The sequence below is a fragment of the Mauremys reevesii genome, linkage group 2 (assembly GCF_016161935.1).
Source record: "Mauremys reevesii isolate NIE-2019 linkage group 2, ASM1616193v1, whole genome shotgun sequence".
Classification (NCBI taxonomy): domain Eukaryota; kingdom Metazoa; phylum Chordata; order Testudines; family Geoemydidae; genus Mauremys; species Mauremys reevesii.
In genome coordinates this window covers 255,541,346-255,563,197 of record NC_052624.1, presented here as the reverse complement: position 1 = coordinate 255,563,197, position 21,852 = coordinate 255,541,346, and the positions used below count along the sequence as shown (strand labels likewise).

Here is a 21,852-nt window from a genome sequence, read left to right as displayed (position 1 = left end):
TAAAAAAGAATTGTTAGCCCTATAAACCAATATCCTCTATCCACAAAACAGGTATTCCACTGGGCATCTAAAGTGCAAAGTTCTCTGTACAGTCCTTCTAATCTGTCCCAACCTTCACTTTAGTGATGAGAAGACCATTCAGTCTTTATAGCCTACTCAATCCTTGATGTGTCTATTGAGACTCCCTACGGTGATGACAACTCTGAGGATTGTTTTGTGATTTTGAGACTTTCCTCTTTGAACTGGGCTGAGACCGCGAGTGGTAGTCAAGCACATTAATTCTGAAAATAGGTTGTCCAGCAAATAAGATCTTAAACTTTTCATTTAAGTCTTTATACCATGCTCATCACTCCTGTATTTCAGCAGTTAGAAATCATCATGTGCCTCTCACACCCTTACATATTGATAGGGACTATGGAATACCTTTAATCTGCTAATCTCTGTTCCTGAAAATACTGCTTGTTTAAATGTAATATTTGAATATTCTCTAGTGGCCTGATCTTCCGAGGTGCATCTTTTACTGCAAATTGCCAAATGCCCACAACTGCCAGTATCCTACAGGATTTGGATCCCAAGTAGAATTTATCACAAGAGAGAAATGTTTTTACAAGTGCTATTTAGAGATAATGAGCCAGAGCCTCAGTGAGTAAATAAGTTCAATGAAGCTGAGCCAATTTATGCCAGTTGAGGATCTGTCCCTGTATTTCTGGAAATAAGAACATAAGAACGGTCGTAATGGGTCAGACCAAGGGTCCCTCCAGCCCAGCATCCTGTCTACTGACAGTGGCCAATGCCAGGTGCCCCAGAGGGAGTGAACCTAACAGGTAATGATCAAGTGATCTCTCTCCTGCCATCCATCTCCACTGTCTGACAAACAGAGGCTAGGGACACCATTCTTTACACATGCTGGCTAATAGCCATTAATGGACTTAGCCTCCATGAATTTATCTGGTTCTCTTTTAAACCCTGTTATAGTCATAGCCTTCACAACCTCCTCAGGCAAGGAGTTCCACAGGTTGACTGTGTGCTGTGTGAAGAATAACTTCCTTTTATTTGTTTTAAACCTGCTGCCCATTAATTTCATTTGCTGGCTCCTCATTCTTATATTATGGGATCAAGTAAATAACTTTTTCTTATTCAGTTTCTCCACATCATTCATGATTTTGTATACCTCTATCATATCCCCCCTTAGTCTCCTCTTTTCAAAGCTGAAAAGTCCTAGCCTCTTTAATGACTCCTCATATGGGACCTGTTCCAAACCCCTAATCATTTTAGTTGACCTTCTCTGAACCTTTTCTAATGCCAGTATATCTTTTTTGAGATGAGGAGACCACATCTGTATTCAAGATATGGGCGTACCATGGATTTATATAAGGGCAATAAGATATTCTCTGTCTTATTCTCCATCCCTTTTTTAATGATTCCTAATATCCTGTTTGCTTTTTTGACCACCACCGCACACTGCATGGACATCTTCAGAGAACTATCCACGATGACTCCAAGATCTCTTTCCTGATTAGTTGTAGCTACATTAGCCACCATTATATTATATGTATAGTTGGGGTTATTTTTTCCAATGTGCATTAATTTACATTTATCCACATTAAATTTCATTTGCCATTTTGTTGCCCAATCACTTAGTTTTGTGCGTTCTTTCTAAAGTTCTTCACAGTCTGCTTTGGTCTTAACTATCTTGAGCAGTTTAGTATTGTTTGCAAACTTTGCCATTTCACTGTTTACCCCTTTCTCCAGATCATTTATAAATAAGTTGAATAGGCTTGGTCCTAGGACTGACCCTTAGGGAACACCACTAGTTACCCCTCTCCATTCTGAAAATTTACCATTTATTCCTACCTTTTTTTCCCTGTCTTTTAACCAGTTCTCAGTCCATGAAAGGATCTTCCCTCTTATCCCATGACAACTTAATTTACATAAGAGCCTTTGGCTTTCTGGAAATCTAAGTACACTATGTCCACTGGATCCTCCCTGTCCACATGAAAGAACTCTAATAGATTAGTAAGACATGATTTCCCTTTACAGAAACTATGTTGACTTTTGCCCAACAATTTATGTTCTTCTATGTGTCTGACGATTTTATTCTTTACTATTGTTTCAACTAATTTGCCCAGTACTGACATTAGACTTACCAGTCTGTAATTGCCAGGATCACCTCTCGAGCCCTTTTAAAATATTGGCGTTACATTAGCTATCTTCAGTCACTGGGTACAGAAGCCGATTTAAAGGACAAGTTACAAACCCTGGTTAATAGTTCCACAATTTCACATTTGAGTACTTTCAGAATTCTTGGGTGAATGCCATCCGGTCTCGGTGACTTCTTACTGTTAAGTTTATCAATTAATTCCACAACCTCCTCTAATGACACTTCAATCTGTGACAATTCTTCAGATTTGTCACTACAAAGGACAGCTCAGGTTTGGGAATCTCCCTAACATCCTGAGCCGTGAAGACTGAAGCAAAGAATTAATTTAGTTTCTCTGCAATGACTTTATCGTCTTTAAGTGCTCCTTTTGTCTCTTGATCTTCCAGGGGCCCCACTGGCTGTTTAGCAGGATTCCTGCTTCTGACATACTTAAAAAACATTTCGTTATTACCTTCTGAGTTTTTAGCTAGCTGTTCTTCAAACTCCTTTTTGCTTTTCGTATTATACTTTCACAGTTAATTTGGCAGTGTTTAAGCTCCTTTCTATTTACCTCACTAGGATTTGACTTCCACTTTTTAAAAAATACCTTTTTTTATCTCTCACTGCTTCTTTTGCATGGTTGTTAAGCCACAATGGCACTTTTTTAGTTCTTTTACCGTGTTTTTTAATTTGGGATATACATTTAAGTTGGGCCTCTATTATGGTGTCTTTGAAAAGTGTCCATGCAGCTTGCAGGGATTTCACTCTAGTTACTGTACCTTTTAATTTCTGTTTAACTAATCTCCTCGTTTTTGCATAGTTCCCCTTTCTGAAATTAAATACCACAATGTTGGGCTGTTGAGGTATTCTTCCCATCACAGGAATGTTAAATTTAATTATATTATGGTAACTATTACCAAGTGGTCCAGTTATATTCACCACTTGGACCAGATCCTGCGCTCCACTCAGGACTAAATTGAGAATTGCCTCAATTTAGCTGTGGTTCCTGTACCAGCTGCTCCAAGAAGCAGTCATTTAAAGTATCAAAAAATTTTGTTTCTGCATTTTGTCCTGAGGTGACATGTACCCAGTCAATATGGGGATAATTGAAATCCCACATTATTATTGAGTTCTTTATTTTGATTGCCTCTCTAATCTCCCTTAGCATTTCATCATCACTATCACTGTCCTGGTCAGGTGGTTGATAATAGATCCCTACTGTTATATTCTTATTAGAGCATGGAATTACTATCCATAGAGATTCTATGGAACATGTGGATTTGTTTAAGATTTTTACTTCATTAGATTCTACATTTTCTTTCACATATAGTGCCACTCCCTGCCCCCCTTCCCCCTGCATGACCTGTTCTGTCCTTCCAATATATTTTGTATCCCAGAATGATTGTGTCCCATTGATTGTCCTCACTTCACCAGGTTTCTGTGATGCCAATTATATCAATATCCTCCTTTAACACAAGGCACTCGAGTTCATCCATCTTATTATTTAGACTTCCAGCATTTGTGTACAAGCACTTTAAAAACTTGTCACTGTTTCTTTGTCTGCCCTTTTCTGATGTGTCAGATTCTTTTTTATGTGAATGTTTCTCATCTGATCTGGCCCATATTTTATCTTCTTCCATCCTCTCCTCCTGACTAAAACCTAGAGAATCTCTATCAGTAGACTCTCCTCTAAGAGAAGTCTCTGTCCAATCCATGTGCTCCTCTGCAGCAATCGGCTTTCCCCCATCTCTTAGTGTATTCCAGTGCAGTGGATCAGTGTGAAAAACAGACTGGGAGGGTGGAAGACACTCAACACTGTTTACATGGAATTGTTTTCAAGGTTCCAAAAAGATTCTTTCCAGTACATTTCTGGTAATCTTCAGAACATGTTTTCACATTGCTGTATACATATGTATTATTTTGCTGCCATATTTAACGGTGTCTAGTTTGGATTTTAAAACAAACCCCAAAAGCACAGGTGTGTCTAGATGAGGGTTTATTTGAAACTGTTTTCAGTTCACTGAAACCATTTAACCTCAATGAAATTATTTTTTCTAGATAACATCTTTAATCCAGGAATGTGGGTGTGTGATTTATATTCACTAAAAACAAGGCCAGGAAGCCTAATTTGAAATGACATATGTATTTTAGAATGTTGGTCCCAGGATATGAGAGAGACAAGGTGGGTGAGCTAATATCTTTTATTGGAAGAACTTCTACAGGCCCGGAAGAAGAGTTCTGAGAAGCTCAAAAACGTGTCCAATTCACCAACAGAAGTTGGTCCAGTAAAATGTATTACCTCACCCACCTTGTATCTCTCAGATATAGTTTATGTTTTAAGGGAGAACAATGCTGTTTAGATTGGTATGCTGGCCCAGAACCAGCTCTTTCAGATGTTATTTTTGTTCATATCTTATGCCAGATCTACCTACTTTTGATCTAGCAGTGCACTTTGTGGAAGATCTACCTTTATTAGTATTACTTTATTATTAAAGTAGGTTAGAATGGGTGAATTAGACTGTAGAAAAAAAGGAACAGACTTGAACCTTTACTTTTAAAAAACTTCAACCAAATAATTTAGTATCCATAAAAGTTTAGGTGACTCCTCATTTTTGCTCTTCCTCTTCCCCTATACAAACATCCACTTGCTTTTTCTCTTCCTCGCAGTAGGCATACCGAAATACTATGAGACTGCAATGCCCTATTTCCAACTTGTCTGGAACCAGCAGGAACCAGAAAGTTTATGAGAGAGACAGATCTTGTTCTTATCAGATTTTCAGCCCAGTTTCTTAGAGTATAAGTAGCTTTGAATTCATGCCAGCTGTATATTTACATTATATGTTCATTTACATGCTCTGCTACTAGGAAGTTTTCCATTCCACTTCACTATTCACCAGCGTAAATCTGTAATCTCTTTATTTTAGGCCCCCAATCTACAAACAGAATTGGATCCTTAATTTGTATCTTTTAAAAACTCCATACAATTATGTTTTACTTAAAAAATGAAAATAAAAATTTTTTCAGACAGCTCAGCGTTTCAGTGTTTACCAGGTCTTGGAAGTCACCTTGATCAGACACATTGTTATAGGTATACTCTTCCTTATAGATCCAGATTTGCCCTCAGATGAATGGCTGTGTCTCCTATTTGCTTTGGTAAGAGTTACACACTTGAATACTGTGTGTAAAAGTAGGCCATAATTGAGCTGTTCACTGCAACTCTGCTGTTTTTCATTCTTGACTTTTTGGCTTTAAAAATTGTGAAGTAATTTAGAGAAATTCCAAACTGGCTGGTTATTTGGCCTCTTAATTTAAGACATAATTGTGCCTTAGAACTTTAAAATGAAGAGTGAGCTGAAATTCGCGTACCCTCTGCAAAATCTAAGAACATGAGCTTCATGTGTTCCATCCCTGGGGTTAGGAATGATCAAGTCCTCCCAATCTACAGACAAGACCAAAGCCAATACCTCTGTAGAATCGTGATGGAATCATTGTGTTTATTTTTCCTGGGGCAAGAGGATCCACCTTAAGAATTTCTTCACTGTCTTGGTTTAAGTAAGTGCAATTCAGTAGAGGGTCATTATCTTAATATTTGTTTTAAAGGCTGTGAAATGGATCATTTGGCTTTCCATGTTCCTTTGCATTAAACTATCAGGACTAATGTGAATGCATTGGTATTCCCTGCATGTTAAGCAACTGAATGGATCAGTATCTGAGCTTCATGTCTTTCACCATGGAGGGCCATGCTTTTAAGGGGTTTCTGTCTCTGTCCATTTTGTTTAGCTATATTATGTTAGATTTCTGAGCATCTTTGAACTGAACATTAATGCTATAGGTCTAAAGTGGGGACTGGGACTGGTGAATAGAACTAGCCAGAGGGTGATAGATTCACTTTGTGACAACTTCTAAGTTTTCAAAACTTATTTTGTTCTACCTTGGAACAAAACCAAAACCTTTTGAACATTTTTGCAAAATGAAATAGTGCTTAAATGTCCATTGTTGGATTGAAAAAGTCAAGTTTTCAATTTGGCTGGGTCTCTCTCTGGCCAGAAGTGACCAGAGAATCCACCCTGGTCCTCAGAAACCTTCTAATTGAAAACTTCATCAGAACTGGTACATCTTTGCAGAATGTTTTGGCTTTGACAAAACAGCATATTTAGTCGAAAATACATTTAATCAAAAATGTTCTGACCAATTCTACTTATGAATAAAGTCAGCTCTACTTATGAATCTGGATCAAATACTTAGAAAAATAATCCTGAAATGGTTCTCTCCAAAATTAACTTGATCCCAAAGTTTTAGAGTTTCAGAGACTCAAAGCATTAGAGGCTCATATAATACATATTTCCCTGACTAATGTTCATTTTCATGTGCCTTGCCCTTCCACTTGCAACTGGGATCAGATGCAGAAATGCCTTATATCATGAGGAAGGCCCTTGATGTGGTATTTTTGTCCCAAGGAGGGCAGGAAGTAATGGAAATATTGTGAGAGACTGTTCTCAAGATGGCCAGCCCAATTTTGCAGACCTAAGAGGTATCTTATTGTTTAGATAAACCATTTAAGGTTTGCCCAGAACTAGTCTCCGGACACTTAAGGAGTTAAGAAAAAACTTCTGTTACATGGGCAATTACAGCTACACTCTGGCAATCTTATCTCTTGTGTTGGATTTTTTGTCAAAGTGCTCAAAGCTTTCCCTTTTTAAAAGGGCATAATTTGTGCTCTGGGACTGTGAAGGATTATTCTCTAACAAAAAGTGCTGGTTTTATACCCTGTGCACCAGAAAGGAGTAATCAGGGCTGGGCTGGCTGTTATGGCTGACAGCTGTGCAAAATCACAAACTACACAAACTTGGCTTTTAATTTACTTTGGATATAAATCCATGCAGAAAGTGAACCCAATACTCTCAGTTAGGAATGGAGGGCGATCTTTGTTTCCATCTTGTACATTTTACAGCAGTGTGGTTGATACTTCCAGGCAGAAAGCAAGCATAAAAATGAAATACATGTCCTCTATCTTTTAAGCAACAAGTAGAGGAGATTAGAAAATACCTCTGGAAAGACTTATAGTTGGAATCAGGTGCATTTGCCGACACATCTCTTATCCTGCCTACAAAATTACAGAAGGATTTACAAGTCTTGCTGTGAAAGAGAACTGTAAGACCTGACTCAAGAAAGACATACTTGAGAGCTTCATTCCATCTGCTGAGAGCTTTCTTGGCAGGCAGCTCTCATCACAAGAAGGTGTTCAAAGAGAGGGATTTACTCTCAGCTGGCAAGTTGTAATGATGCTTTACAGGCATCATATGAGTTGTATTAAAGCATCTCAGTATTTAAATGATATTCCAGTGCTTTTCACGGTAATTGACTGTTTCAAGCAATACTTTACTCCAGAAACATATAAATATGTATAGAAGATGCATCTGCCTATTTAGGTAAGTGTATTTTTTAAATGAATACAACAGAGTTTATTCAAAAGCTACCTATTTTTAAATCATGTTCCTAAAGGGAATTCCACTGTTTAATCACTAAAAAATAGTCTCACTACATTAAAAGATCCATAGCTAATCATGTATATGCTATAGCTTCATCACTGCTCTTATTATTACAGCTACATATTGTATATGTATTAGAAATAAAAGAATGGAATTAGAGCATTTGCTCATACTGTATGTCATATTTATTCTCTTTTGGTATTGCAGGAGGAAAAGAGTTAAATCTTTGCAGTATTTAGAATCGGATGTGTCACAGTTCCTCAGATTATTTCTCCAGCAAGGCTGGAATCCTGCTTCCAGCAGTGTCCGATACCTGATGCTTCAAAGACAATTGGGGAAAAGCCCATTGTGCAATACTGTACATGGAGAGTGTTACTCCTTAGTAGCAGCAGTGATTGGCTTAGGCTTGAAGCATGATTACCCTGAAAGGATTCAATCCTGCAGTGACTACTTAGATGCAGAAAGTAAAGCACCTACATATGCGTTTGCAGGACTGGGGACATAGTATGTAATATATAATGTACATATAAATTCATCCTAGCTGGCACAATGTGTGTGTACAAACTGCTCCCCTCACATGCCAATGGGTGCAGCTAGGACTAAGAAGAGAATTGCTCTTAGGACAGGGTGGTAATATTTGCATTGATGAGGCAGGGGGAGGTAGATGGTCTGCCAGCGGAAGGCAGATATAAATTGTGATTGGGACTTCATAGAACCTTCATTAATGAGACTGCACAGGAGTTGCACACTGCTACCAGGTGCTCTGGGCAGATGCCTCCCCAGCTACTTTTGCAGTCTCTTAGGGCTGTGGTTGCAGGTTCTCCCCATCTGGGGGAGAAGAAGTTATACAGATGACTTGCATCATTAGGACTGTTTCCAAAGCCTTTCCAAACAGATTTTTACTGGCAGTACTTCAGGATTGTATCAAGCTAGTGTATTTAATCATCTGAGAAGCTGACGACTGTGTCTATTTACCACTGTTTCACTGAGATTTTTATTGTACATTTATTGTGTTTGAGATAGTATACTATACATTGGGGTGTTGATTCCCCCATACACTGTTCACATGCTTAAATCTACATTGACTTCAATGCAACTGCTCACACGCATAAAGTGAAGAAGTACATGGCTAGCAGGATCAGGGCCTAAAGATGGTCAAAAAATTAAAATTAATGAAAATGTTGAAAATCTTGAAGATTATGTCATTCTCAGTTTTCAAAGAACCTTTTTGGGAGGAGGTTAACATGTTTAAAGAATTTAAAATATGGGTTTGTTTGTTTTTTAAAATTAAGGGGTACAAGAAACTTTTTTCAGTTGAACTCTTTTAATCTTGAAAAATCCCACTATGTAATAAGGTGATCACTCAAAATTAGCAATGGAAAAAAAATCAGCATCAAATATTGCAAGTGAAAACTGAATATAAATAAATTAACACAACACCAATGAAAAACCATCAAAATATTTCACTGTAGAACTGAAAATTCAGAAAACTGAAAAGTTTTCATAAAAATTTCTATTAAAAAAAGAGTAAATGTTATAAAAAAATTAGACCCACTGAATTACTCCAGTGTAATTCTATTGACTTCAGTGGAATTAGTCTGGATTCACATAACATTACAAGGCAGAATTTATTTCTTTGTAGATGTCACATATCTACTCAGACCATTTAAAAAATGTATATATTTAGAGCATCTGCACATGGTGGTCTATTATCTCACTTCTCATGTACTTCAGTGACAGAACTTTCCTTTCTGCCCAGAATTTAAAATAAAGAAATTCAGGCTAAACAGAAATGTGTTACAATAAAAATAAAAGTGCCTGGCTCAAATGGGCAAAAGCCATGAAATTAAGAGTTAAGGCTGACCCTCTTTATTTTAACTCCCTCCACTTGGGAAAGATTACCTAATGGATAGGTCCAGAAAGGAGTATCTCTAAATTCCTTCTGTATCATGACATTATAGGGATTTCTTAATTCTTTAGCAAATGTTATATTAACAGTACATACATTAACAGGAGTGTTGCACCCATTTGTGGATATTAGTGTTGATTAGACAAGCGGCAGGTTACAAAGAAGGTCAAATGCCTTATGGATCATAACCCACAATAACTATTCTCTGTTGCTTAAGAACACCAGTATTTTTCATTCTCACTAGTGTCCCTTTAGAAGGATACAACAGAGTTTCCTATTATTAAAATGTTACATTCATTCCCAGGACAAGTCAATTTCCTTTGCATAGCATGCTGATTCTGTTTATTGATTTTGACTTCCTCTTTTGGATTTGGTTTCTTTTCTTTTCTTTTCTTTTCTTTATATAGTCCAACAGCACAATTTTCGAGACAGTATTTGCACTTTTGTGTTTACATGTTCCAATGTACTGTTAGTGGTTGTCCAAATATTGAAGAAAATCCTTAAGCTCCTGGTTTCTAATGCTTCTGTTCTAGCTGCTTCTGTCCTTTCAGTCGACTCTCTTAATTGGTTCCATCAAATGACAATGCTCTGTGTTTCTTCTATGTTCTTTTCCCTAAATCTCTGCCTTTACTTATCATCTCTGATAATACTGTTAATCTTAGTTTAATTCTTCAAGCTGTTTGGTTACTCTTGGGTGAGGGGAGGGAATTCTACTCTTCATTTTAAAATAAGAGAAACCCATAATCTCAGTGAAGATTTCATAGATTTTTAGAATCACATAAAATGAGTTTTGAAGTGCTTGCTGCTAATTGGGGAATCTGTTCTTTTCTTAGTTTTCATCAGACCTGTAAACTGACAGGTTGTGACTATTACCAGATTATGATATCTATATCTATTGTTGTTCACATTTGTTAATTAAAAACCTATGACAGGCTCTGGAGAAAAAATATGTGGCTGTTGATGAAGTAGAAAGAAAAAGTTATTTTGAACAATCAGCCTTGCTTGGGCATATGTATGTGTGTGTTACAGTTGGCTGGAAAATGTTTTTTATTTTTTCCCTGTAGAAAATTCATATGAAAATTAAAATAAACTGTTTTTGTCAAAAAAAATTTCCTCAGTAAATTTTGACTGTTCATCAAAAATCTAAAACCCAAGAAAATTTGTCAAGAAAATTGATGAAATATTTCATTTTGGATTAGATCAACCTGAGTTGAAATATTTTGATTTGTCAAGTATAATCAAAACATTTTGGTTTAGGTTAGTTCAACATTAAACTGTATTTGCCTTCTCTGGGACAGGATGGCTGTGGTGCATCATGGGAAATGTAGTCCAAGTCCGAGGTTTTGCCCCATAGAGAATAATGGAGGTCATGACGCACCTGAACTACAATGGGTAAAAAGTCAAATTTTTGGATGCGTCTCTGAAATGAATCCAAATTCTAAAGATTTGCCTGTCCCAAGTATACAGTCTTAATCATGTGAGTAACCACAGCTTAATTTTTTTAATAGCCTTATATATTGCATTGAGAACTTATTCTCACTAGAAGAATATACCTACTAAGTTAGGAGACTGACCTATTCATTTTATTTTGTTTTCCTTCTTTCATCTATGTAACTTACATTTATTTAAAGTGAAAGATCCATCAGTAAAGTATGAAAGGCACCAGGCTTTCCGCCCCACCCCCCTCCCCAGTGTCTAATGTCTAATCCATAAATGAAATCAATGTGGTGTTATGGGTTGGACTAAATCTAATTGAAACTGGGGCAGAAAGTGGTGTGTGTAACCACTTCCCTTAATTTAAGATAGCAGTAAGAAACAGTTAACTCATTTATGACACGGTAGCCATCTTCACCCCAAACACAGGCATGTCACCATCTACCAAAACAAAGGTGAACATGAAGCTGCTCAGGATCTATATGGGCAGAGGGGCTCAACTGGGTAGTGTTCTTAGTAGAAGTGTATGAGAGAGCCAGAGAAAGTGAGAAGCAGGAGAAACACAACAGACACTGAGGAGCAAAAAGCCAGACATAGCATGAACAACAACTGAGTGGCCCTGAAATAAACCTAGAGAGAGAGAGAGGTATTGGGATGAGTGCTGGGTGAAAGGGGGTTGGAACTGTGAGCAAAGAAACTGTCTCCTGTTGTTTGATTCCTCCTGTGTTCAAAGAAACAGAACTGTGTATGTATGTTCTTTGTAAATAAAACAGAATTACCTGAAAGATAACTGACTCCATCATCAGTTTCTCCTCCTAACCGAAATGACCCACAGGACCCTGAGCTTTGGGTCACCACTCAGGTCAAAAGAGGTATAAGAATCATACTGTGGGACATAGTTCATGGCACATGTAAGTTTTCTAGCAATAACATCACCATAATGTGGCTTCTTACAGGTGTCAGATGGTACATATCTGCTGGACAGAAAAAAACACGTATGATTAAGAAGCAGAGGATGGATTCTCAGAAAAACAGAGTGAAGGTAGGAAGAAATATTTTTGTGTCCTTTATAACTACAGCTTGAAAAACACACACATTTCACTTCATCTTGCCTCAAGGAAATGAGAAAAATACCAAATGGATGTCAGCAGGTTCAAAGTGTGCCAAAACTTTCTCGGCATTTGCTAATTCCAGCTCATTGTTATAACTTCTCCCACCCTTCCCCAGACCAAAAGTTGTGTATAAAAATATACTGAAAGGAAGCATAGTAGCCAAGGGAGATCTCATTGCTTTCAATCTACAAAAAATGACTGATTACACCAGAAATAGTTATTCTTCCCTCTTTGAATATTAATTTATACCTAGAAAATTTAATATGTAAAGGTCCAATCCTGCCAGTGGGGGAAAAACTGGTGAAAGTGGGAAAGTATATCTACCAAATTTACCAGAACACATGCAGAACACTTCAGAGGCCTAGGGGGTCTAGGTCCCCTACTTATTTGGACTATTGTTCCTGTGCTGCATGCAGCTAACTAAAAAGAGAAGGCTCCCACTCAATGTTCTCTGTGTTACGTCTTTGAATGTTGAGGACTCTGCCTTGTGTGGGAGCAGCTGTGAGGCACCTGCCAATTTGTATTTTAGTTCATAAGCAGTGTTAGATTGACTCATTGTGTCCATTTTCTCTCTCTCTCTCTCTCTCTCTCTCTCTCTCACACACACACACACACACACACACACACACACACACACACACACACACACACACACACACACACACACACTTTTGATTAGCTCTGTTTGTTTGATTTCCTTGAGCTGAAATAAGTCATTCAGACTGAAAAATAAGTGTATTGCTCTGGGTGTGAAAACAGAGCAATCCCTTGCAAAACTACTTGAAATGATGGCAGCTGTGCACATAACTCAGAACAAGTGTCTGGACTTTATTTCAGCACTGGCAGGTGTGAGGATATACACACACAGACACTCTCTCGTTCTGATATACACACTCTGCCACATAAAATAAGTCAGTTACATTTGGGATGTAACCCAAATAGTCATCTTGTGAGACTTCCCTCACAAACTTTAGGCCAGCCCGCTGTATAGTGGTGTGAACACAGGACTAGATATGGTGTACATTTTGAAAGAGGACGTGTCATTTCCCAGGCACACCCTAAGGTGCTATCGCCAGGTCTGGAGGTGCAGCAAAATTGAGATTTGGGGTTTAGGTAGCTCACCGATGGGGCATCTCATATGCAGATTAGACTCATAGACTTTAAGGTCAGAAAGGGACCATCAAGATCATCTATTGTGCTCCCCCCACCCTCATTTACTTTCAGTTGATAACTACAGATGTCAGCTTTGAAGCACATGGGTATGAAGCATAATAAAAGAAAAAATACCCCATTTAGCATTCGTGTTAAATGTAAATTGTTTATGCAATAAATATTGTTAAAAATATGGAGAAGCTGGGCAAACTGGTTTTGGTTTATATCCTATGATACATGTTAAACACATATACGATCAACTTCAAGCTTTTTTCCCATATAGAAAAAAGTATTGTTGTATTTTCATAACTTGTGCAGGAATATTAACCCGTTTATGAATCATATGACATCAAAGGACAGTGGGAAGGGGAATGTGAAAATCTTCTTTTCATTATGCAAAGTCATTAAACTGGGCATTAATACTAATATAATGTAGGTGACACTTCATAATATTTTTCACTACTTCTAGAAAATTTTGATTTGGGGTTCATTGCTGTTTTAGCCAGCCTCTTCCTATTCTAAATAAATGGGAGCATTCAGTGTTTGGATTGGGTTGTTTTGTTGTTTATTTCTGGGGTCTGGGGCAGTTTGGCTCATGGATTTGTATTCCTTGTATTGTGTTTTCCACCAGGTTGCCCTTTTGCTGTTTCTTAAAATATTGTCACTTCAGACATTTATTAAAATGATGCATGTGAGGTTTGTTGCTCAAAGGGAGCATCATTTTGTGTGATCACCTTATATATATGAAAAGTTAGTGCTTCTGATCTAAACACCCCATTTCCTGGATACACCCTTCTCCCAATTTTGTGTGGAGTCAAGTCAAGGGCAAAGTGGCTTCAGTCCCCATCCAGTCTTGTTTTAAAAATTGTCAGTGATGGAGAATCCATCTTACCCTTTGAAAGATAAAGAATTTGGTATGATGCAGTTTGTTTTTGTCATAAACAAGAGCTATAGGTTATGGCAAGGAAGATCAGCTTGCAGGATTCCATCCAAAAGCTAGTTAATTTTAGAAACCTTTATAAAATATTGCTGGAAAATAAAATGTCTGAAGATCACATGGCTATGAGGCAGGAATTTGACTTTGCTGCCAAAATGAAAAATTTGGCATATGTTTGGAAACTGGTGGCACTGGGCTCCAAGAAGATTAGGAGGAATATTCAAGTACTGATCCCTAAGCATATATGGGAGAAGTATTTTTCTGCACTTTATAATGATATGCCATGTATTAACTTTTTTGACATGGTAGCCTACATTCCTTGCTCCCTTTCAGAATGCACTCCAGTATCTAGGAAGGAGGTTAATTTTTTAATCGATCAACAACATAATGATCAAGTGCCTCGGGAGGATAGTAAAGGTCCAGGGAATTATCACCTAATAAGCTTATTGGGCATTGTCTTAAAAATTTATACTAGATAATTTTGGGGGAGACAAGAGAATGACCAGAAAATAGAAAATTATTTGCTGAAAAACAAGCCAAGATTAGGAAAGGTTTGTATGGGGAGCTAACTGATTCCATCCAAATAACAAGGATGTTTATTAAAGCTGTCTTTCAGCCCCCTTTTCTTTTTAACTTTTACATAAATGATTTTGTTTTAGTATTCAAGGGGAGCAGTATTTTCCACCTGAAATAATGGATTACCCTGCAGACAATATGATTCTACTATCACAGACACCTGAGGGACTAAGGCATTTATTTTATGTGTTTGGCTCATACTGTCAATGGGAGGCCCGTTCAATAAATTACTCCAAAGTCAAAGTAATTGTGTCTAGTCAAAGATGGTGGTTGCATAAATGGAAGATTGATGGGCAATCTATTGAACAAGTTAGTTCTTTAACCTCTATTGGTATCTGGTTCTCACAAAATGGGTTGTGGGACAAACACATGCAGGTAACAAAAGAAAAGGACTCAAATTCAGTGCAAGCTGTGTTACATTTCAGCCGGACTCATGCAGGCAACTTAATTACACAGCCCTCAGTGTTTGAGACCAAGGTATGAGCTCAAATTTTGTATGGTGCAGAAATATAGAGATGGAATGAGCCCATGGGATTGGAAACTATCCAAAACAAATTTCTTAGGAAGATTCTTGATCTCCCAAATAATACCCCAGCTGCTCATCTTGGAGCTGAGACAGGCATTAATATTATTCTGTCTAAAGTGCAATACTGTAATAAATTTTTTTGGCTTCACGTTCATTGTATGCATCCACAATGTTTGCCAAGGCTATGCTTAGACGAGGGACAGTTCAGTCAGGCTTTTTCACCTAAATTTCCTAGAGTATATTTAGAATTTGTTGTGTTCTCTAGGCCTAGGCTTCTCTGAACTGGAAATGATTAGATTTCAGTTTAAAAATGTGAAAATCTTAATCAAGATGAGATTAGAGGATGTCAACAAGCAACTAGACATGGCAGTTGTTTCCATTACACATATGTCTCTTGGGTCCCCTCTTATTAAAAAGACATAGGAATGCCACTTATTTAGACAATTTGTCCAATAACAAGTTAAGGCTTTTACAGCTCATCATTTTCAGTCTAAGCAGTCAGCTTACTTAGAAGGCCAATATTCTGAGAAATGTAACCATCTCTGTCCACATGGCCCTGGGCAAGAGGAAGACCTATCCCATAATTTATTATACTGTAATGTGTATTGCCACTTGAGGTCAAAATGGCTTTCCATGTTACTGTCCTGGAACCCTTTTTCTACAAACTTTTAGAAAATACATTGCAATTTCCTAATAAATATTCTATCTGTGAACTGAGCAGTAGCCCTATTTGCTTGGTCAACCACTAAAATAAGGAAAAGGCAAGTGGCACAGTGATTACATATGCTTTCATTGGTTTGATGTTCTTTTAAATTAGTATTTATATGTATTTTAATACTTAAATAATTTGGATTTAGTTTTACTTTTATTGTAATATATTTTGTTTTGGTGCATTGACCCTTGGCTAAATAAATATGAATTGACTAGAACTTCCCATGAATAATTGCTAGAGCATATCTTTTAAAAAACATCTAATCTTGATTTAAAAATTGTCAGTAGTAAACAATCCACCATAACCCTTATAAGTTGTTCTGAAAAGACATGTGAAGCGGATAAGGGGCTACTGCAGCATGCTGTCATCCCAAAACATAACACCCATTTAAAAATGGAAGATCATGTCAGACCACTGCTATTTTACAGCCTGGATGGAGGAGTTCCCCACTGAGATACCAAATGCATAACCTTGCCACTTAGAATGTGGCCCTTAGTCATTGTTTAGCCAGGCTCCTATGTACTTTGTACTTTCAATCTCGCCTCATAAATCAGTCCCTCCATCTCATTAGTCAATTTAAGATGCTCAGTGATGTGGTCCTATCTGTCCATGTGATTTAAACATTGTTTCTGAATGATCCCCAACATCATGGTCAGTATTCTACAGTCTGTTCACCAATATCTAACCTGCAATGTCCCTGTTTCTGGTCAGCACCTGCATCCCTGGCCTCTCCTTTTACTGAAATATACTAAACTGTACGGTGGTTTTGCTCTGTAGCCCAAAGGACTAAAAACTGGGTTAAGACTATCAAACTGGTGTTTATTTGTGACTTAGCCACCTTGAAAGTCAGATCTTCAGAGGAGAAAGTAGTCTACTGCAGCACTCGGCACTGAATTCCACCACACTTTTTCATTCTTTTGTTCTCCAACCACGTTTGCCTTGAATTCAGCTCATCCCACTATACATTTCTAAAGCAGTTTGAGTCTGACACCTGACCCAAATGTTTTCAGGATATTAAAGACAAATATTGTTTTAAAAATTCTGTCTTTCAACAATTTTGTTGGAAACCACAATTATTTGTGAATTTCCTGCACTTGATACACAGTTTGGATGATTGATTATGCTTTTTTTATAGTAGGAAAGAAATTGAAAAATTCTCTATATGTATAATGTATTTGAGATGTAATAATCATTTAAGATAATACAATATACAAGGTTAAAATAAGTGTAGTTTTGATATTTTTAAAATATATATAATATGCGTTTACTCATGATGCTAAAATGCCATCTTTGGAATTTTCCCCAAAGCGTGAATTATTTTCCAGGAGTACCCATGCTGGCTTTTATTATTTAATTTAAAGCAAGCATCAGGAGTGACACTGGGTTAAGTGATATGAAAGTATATTGTACTTATAAAACTAAAATCAATTCAGAAAAACAAATATAAACCTTGAATCAACTTTCAGCTCTTCATTCTGGGCCCCGATCCAGCACGGCACTTAAGCACATGCTAAGTGTTTGGCTGAATCACAGCCTCTCTTAGAAGTGCACAGGACTTTTCAATTGACCTTTAAATGTGTAGATGAATAAAATCCATCCATAATCATTGTCTTGAAAACACACCATTAAAAATGATTTAGGAACTGTGGGAAAAAATGAATTCAAGCCTGCACCCATATATCATTTTATTTGTGTCAAACTGGGCTTGACTATAAGGAGTCTAGTTGGTAGAAAGGACTTTATACAAGCTTGGGCTCACATTCTACTGGGTGAGAGTCTGTGGTGTGTGTTATGCAGGAAGTCCAGACTAGCCTTAAAATCTATTAATTGTTCCTTTTGTGGTGAGAGATCCATGGGAGGAGGGAAATGGGCAGAAAATCCCAGTGAAGTTGTCCTAACTTGCACCAGGGTTCAAATCAGCCCCGGGCAGGCCTAAAGATTGGGTCAGTGTGTGTGTGTAAATGTGGTTTATGATCCAAATATAAATTTAGAATCCTGATTTAAACATCCATTTTTTAAGATCTTGGCCTTAGTGTCGGGGTGCCCCCTCCCTGAAATTATTCCTATGGTACGCGCTGTCAGTCCCTGTGGAGCCATCCCCACTGCAGCCACAGGCCCTGGCACCTCTCCTACCTAGTCTGTACCCCATGCTCAGTCCCTGCCTTCCAGACCGGCCTGCCCAGGTGCAGTGTCACTCCCCATCCCTGAAAGGGAACATGGGCTGCTGGAAGCAGGGCAAGGCCAGGTGGGTTCCCAGGGGAGAACGCTGGTGCAGAAGCTGGCCTCCCAGCAACAGAGACGGAGGAGGAACAGCACTGACTGTCCCTCTGCCCACTCTGTTTGGCCTGCCAGCCCTCTGTCAGGATGGGAGTTGACAGGGCCAAAATTCAGTGAGTGGCGTTGTGGCCCAGTGCACAGGGGTGGTCTAATTCCTTTCTCCATAACATCCCTGTACACCACACTAAATAATGTCCACACCCAAATATTTGAAGATTGTTGTGTCCTACCTACCCTTTGTTGTTGCATAGCCAAGAGAAACACATTTAGCTCTTATTGTTTTAACTTGCAAGTCAATCATTTTTATTGCTTTTCTTTCAAGTCCTTCCAATTTGTAATGTGATGTCTGGAATTATCCTCAATATTCCAGAAGATGTCGTTTCAGCAGAACTGTACAGAGAAAGCCTGTTTCCTCCGTGCTCCATGACATGATGCCTTTTACAGACTCTTCCCAAAGTTGGATTTTTTTTTTATAAGCAGTAACATGGTACATTGCAAGCTCATGTCTCCTTTGTGGCCATTATTACTGCTAGATCTTTTCCTGCATTGTCGCTCACCTGATTTCTTCCTTCCAGTGAATCTATGTGTTTCAATTTATTTTACCCAGATTTATAATGTTGCAGTTTTCCAGAGTGAATCTTGTTCTTTTCATATTTTCTGTTTCTGAGGGCCCTTTCACCAATTTTTCTGTTCTGACTGGTATTCACAACTACTTCCAGTTCTATAATGACTAGGAAATTCATCCAGATTCATGAAATAAAGCCTTATAGCAATGTCACTAGATACCTCTCCCAACATGGTACCTCCTCTTTATTATTATCCTTTGTTTGGTCTTCTAAATCTGCATTTATATCTGTAATTATCCAAGCTAATTTAAATTAATATTTCAAGTAAAATTTTGGGAAATACAGTATCAAATGCTTTATTAAAATGTGATTATACCTCGAGCTGCAATCATTTAATTCACCGATCTAGAAATGCTATCTAAAAAGCAGTCACATTTATTCATCAAGAGACATTCTTTCATAACCCCTGCTATTTATTGCTCATTTTCTCACTATCTCCAAAGTAATACTTTTATTTCTCTTAATATTTGCCACATTATTTACTAGGTATAAAGTTAGATTTATGGGATGGTGATGGCCAGGTTCCCATATTCTTTCCTTTGAAAATCAGTACAATATTTGCTAGTTTTTTGGTACCGTCCCCATTTTCAATATCACTTAAAAATAACTGCTCATAAGTCTGTTACCTAATTCTCTGCCTCTGTAAAATCCCAGAAAGTAAAACAGCCCAAAGTCCATAGTATAAAACAATATAATAACTATAAATAGACTTATTTAACAGTTTTATGGAAAGGGGATGTATTGGATGGAGTTGGGAAAAAAGTAAAATTAAGTGTAATTTCAGTTTCTTTTTCCTAAAGGCTTCAGCTGGTTCTAAAAGGATGGAGTTAGAGCTAGGTGATTTTGTGTGTGTGTGAATAGTTTATTTGCCAAAGAGTGCGTTTTTCAGTTGAATGAAACAATTCGTGAATTTGGGTTGACCTCGGTGAATAACTTTAGCCAAATAAAAATGGAGAAAAACAAATTCCGAAAAAGCTGGAATGTTTTATTTCAACATTTTTGGAACAAAGGACTTTTCACTTAGACATGACGTTGCATTTCTAAATATAGCTGCTAAATTTAACAACAACAAAAAATATGGGGCAAAAAAAACCCAAAACCTCCCACAACCCAAAATGAAACAAAACATTTCATTTCAGCTTGAACAAAACATGTTTAGTTTTTTTCATTTTGCCAAGAAAAACTGAATAGCTGTTGGTTTGGTTTGACCTCAAACAATTTTTATTTTTATTTTTTGGTTTGGCCGCCAAACTGAAAAGCCAATTGTAAACCCAGCTCTAGAGAGAATAACCTCAAAATGAGGAAGGCGAGAAAATGAAAAACCAGAAAAACTAACTTTGAAAGACAATTGAGTTTGGTAGCGGTTATTGTTGAGGTCTGTTATTTTTTGCCAGACCTTAATTAAATATTCCTCCTTCTCTATTGTTTTCATACCTAACACACATTGACAATGGCAGAAATGCACATCAGTGATATCGCAACAATGTGCAGAAGGCAAATGTTTAAAAAATGTTCAGATACCATTTAAATCTGTTCTGATTCCACAATGCCAGAAAAACTTCTAGACCAGAAAAGGAACTCAAGTATAAAGATTTCATAGTGTCTCTTTGCAGATTGCTATAGAGACACATTGGAGAGGCACTTGCTCCTCACTTACATTTGAAGGCTTTTGTAAGCTGTTGGGATCACGTATCTCTTCACTATCTCCACTCACTGAAGTTGTTAGGGGCCAACACAACCACTGTGATATAAAAGTATCAGAGGGGTAGCCGTGTTAGTCTGGTTCTGTAGAAGCAGCAAAGAATCCTGTGGCACCTTATAGACTAACAGACGTTTTGCAGCATGAGCTTTCGTGGGTGAATACCCACTTCTTCGGATGCAAGCAGTGGAAATTTCCAGGGGCAGGTGTATATATAAGTAAGCAAGAAGCAAGCTAGAGATAACGAGGTTAGATCAATGAGGGAGGATGAGGCCCTGTTCCAGCAGCTGAGGTGTGAAAACCAAGGGAGGAGAAACTGGTTCTGTAATTGGCAAGCCATTCACAGTCTTTGTTTAGTCCTGAGCTGATGGTGTTAAATTTGCAGATGAACTGGAGCTCAGCAGTTTCTCTTTGAAGTCTGGTCCTAAAGTTTTTTTGCTGTAGGATGGCCACCTTAAGATCTGCTATTGTGTGGCCAGGGAGGTTGAAGTGTTCTCCTACAGGTTTTTGTATATTGCCATTCCTAATGTCTGATTTGTGTCCAAGGAAACAGATCAACAGAGCCAGATGTGTACCCAGAAGCCTCCTACTGCAAGACAAACCCAAGAAAGAAACCAACAGGACTCCACTGGCCATCACATACAGTCCCCAGCTCAAACCCCTCCAACGCATCATCAGGGATCTACAACCCATCCTGGACAATGATCCCACACTTTCACAGGCCTTGGGTGGCAGGCCAGTCCTCGCCCACAGACAACCTGCCAACCTGAAGCATATTCTCACCAGCAACTGCACACCGCACCATAGTAACTCTAGCTCAGGAACCAACCCATGCAACAAACCTCGATGCCAACTCTGCCCACATATCTACACCAGCAACACCATCACAGGACCTAACCAGATCAGCCACACCATCACCGGTTCATTCACCTGCACGACCACCAATGTAATATATGCCATCATATGCCAGCAATGCCCCTCTGCTATGTACATCGGCCAAACTGGACAGTCTCTAAGGAAAAGGATAAATGGACACAAATCAGACATTAGGAATGGCAATATACAAAAACCTGTAGGAGAACACTTCAACCTCCCTGGCCACACAATAGCAGATCTTAAGGTGGCCATCCTACAGCAAAAAAACTTTAGGACCAGACTTCAAAGAGAAACTGCTGAGCTCCAGTTCATCTGCAAATTTAACACCATCAGCTCAGGACTAAACAAAGACTGTGAATGGCTTGCCAATTACAGAACCAGTTTCTC

The 21,852-nt window shown here is 38.0% G+C and overlaps 1 protein-coding gene across 1 annotated transcript in view; it reads left to right on the top strand.

The window, feature by feature from the left end:
- Nucleotides 1-11,928: 11,928 nt before the first annotated feature.
- Nucleotides 11,929-21,852, top strand: part of ANGPT1 (angiopoietin 1) — a 275,560-nt gene continuing 265,636 nt past the window's right edge. The window contains exon 1 of the mRNA XM_039526223.1: nt 11,929-12,014. The gene's annotated coding sequence lies outside the window, so the exon portion shown is untranslated. The remainder of the gene's footprint in view (nt 12,015-21,852) is intronic.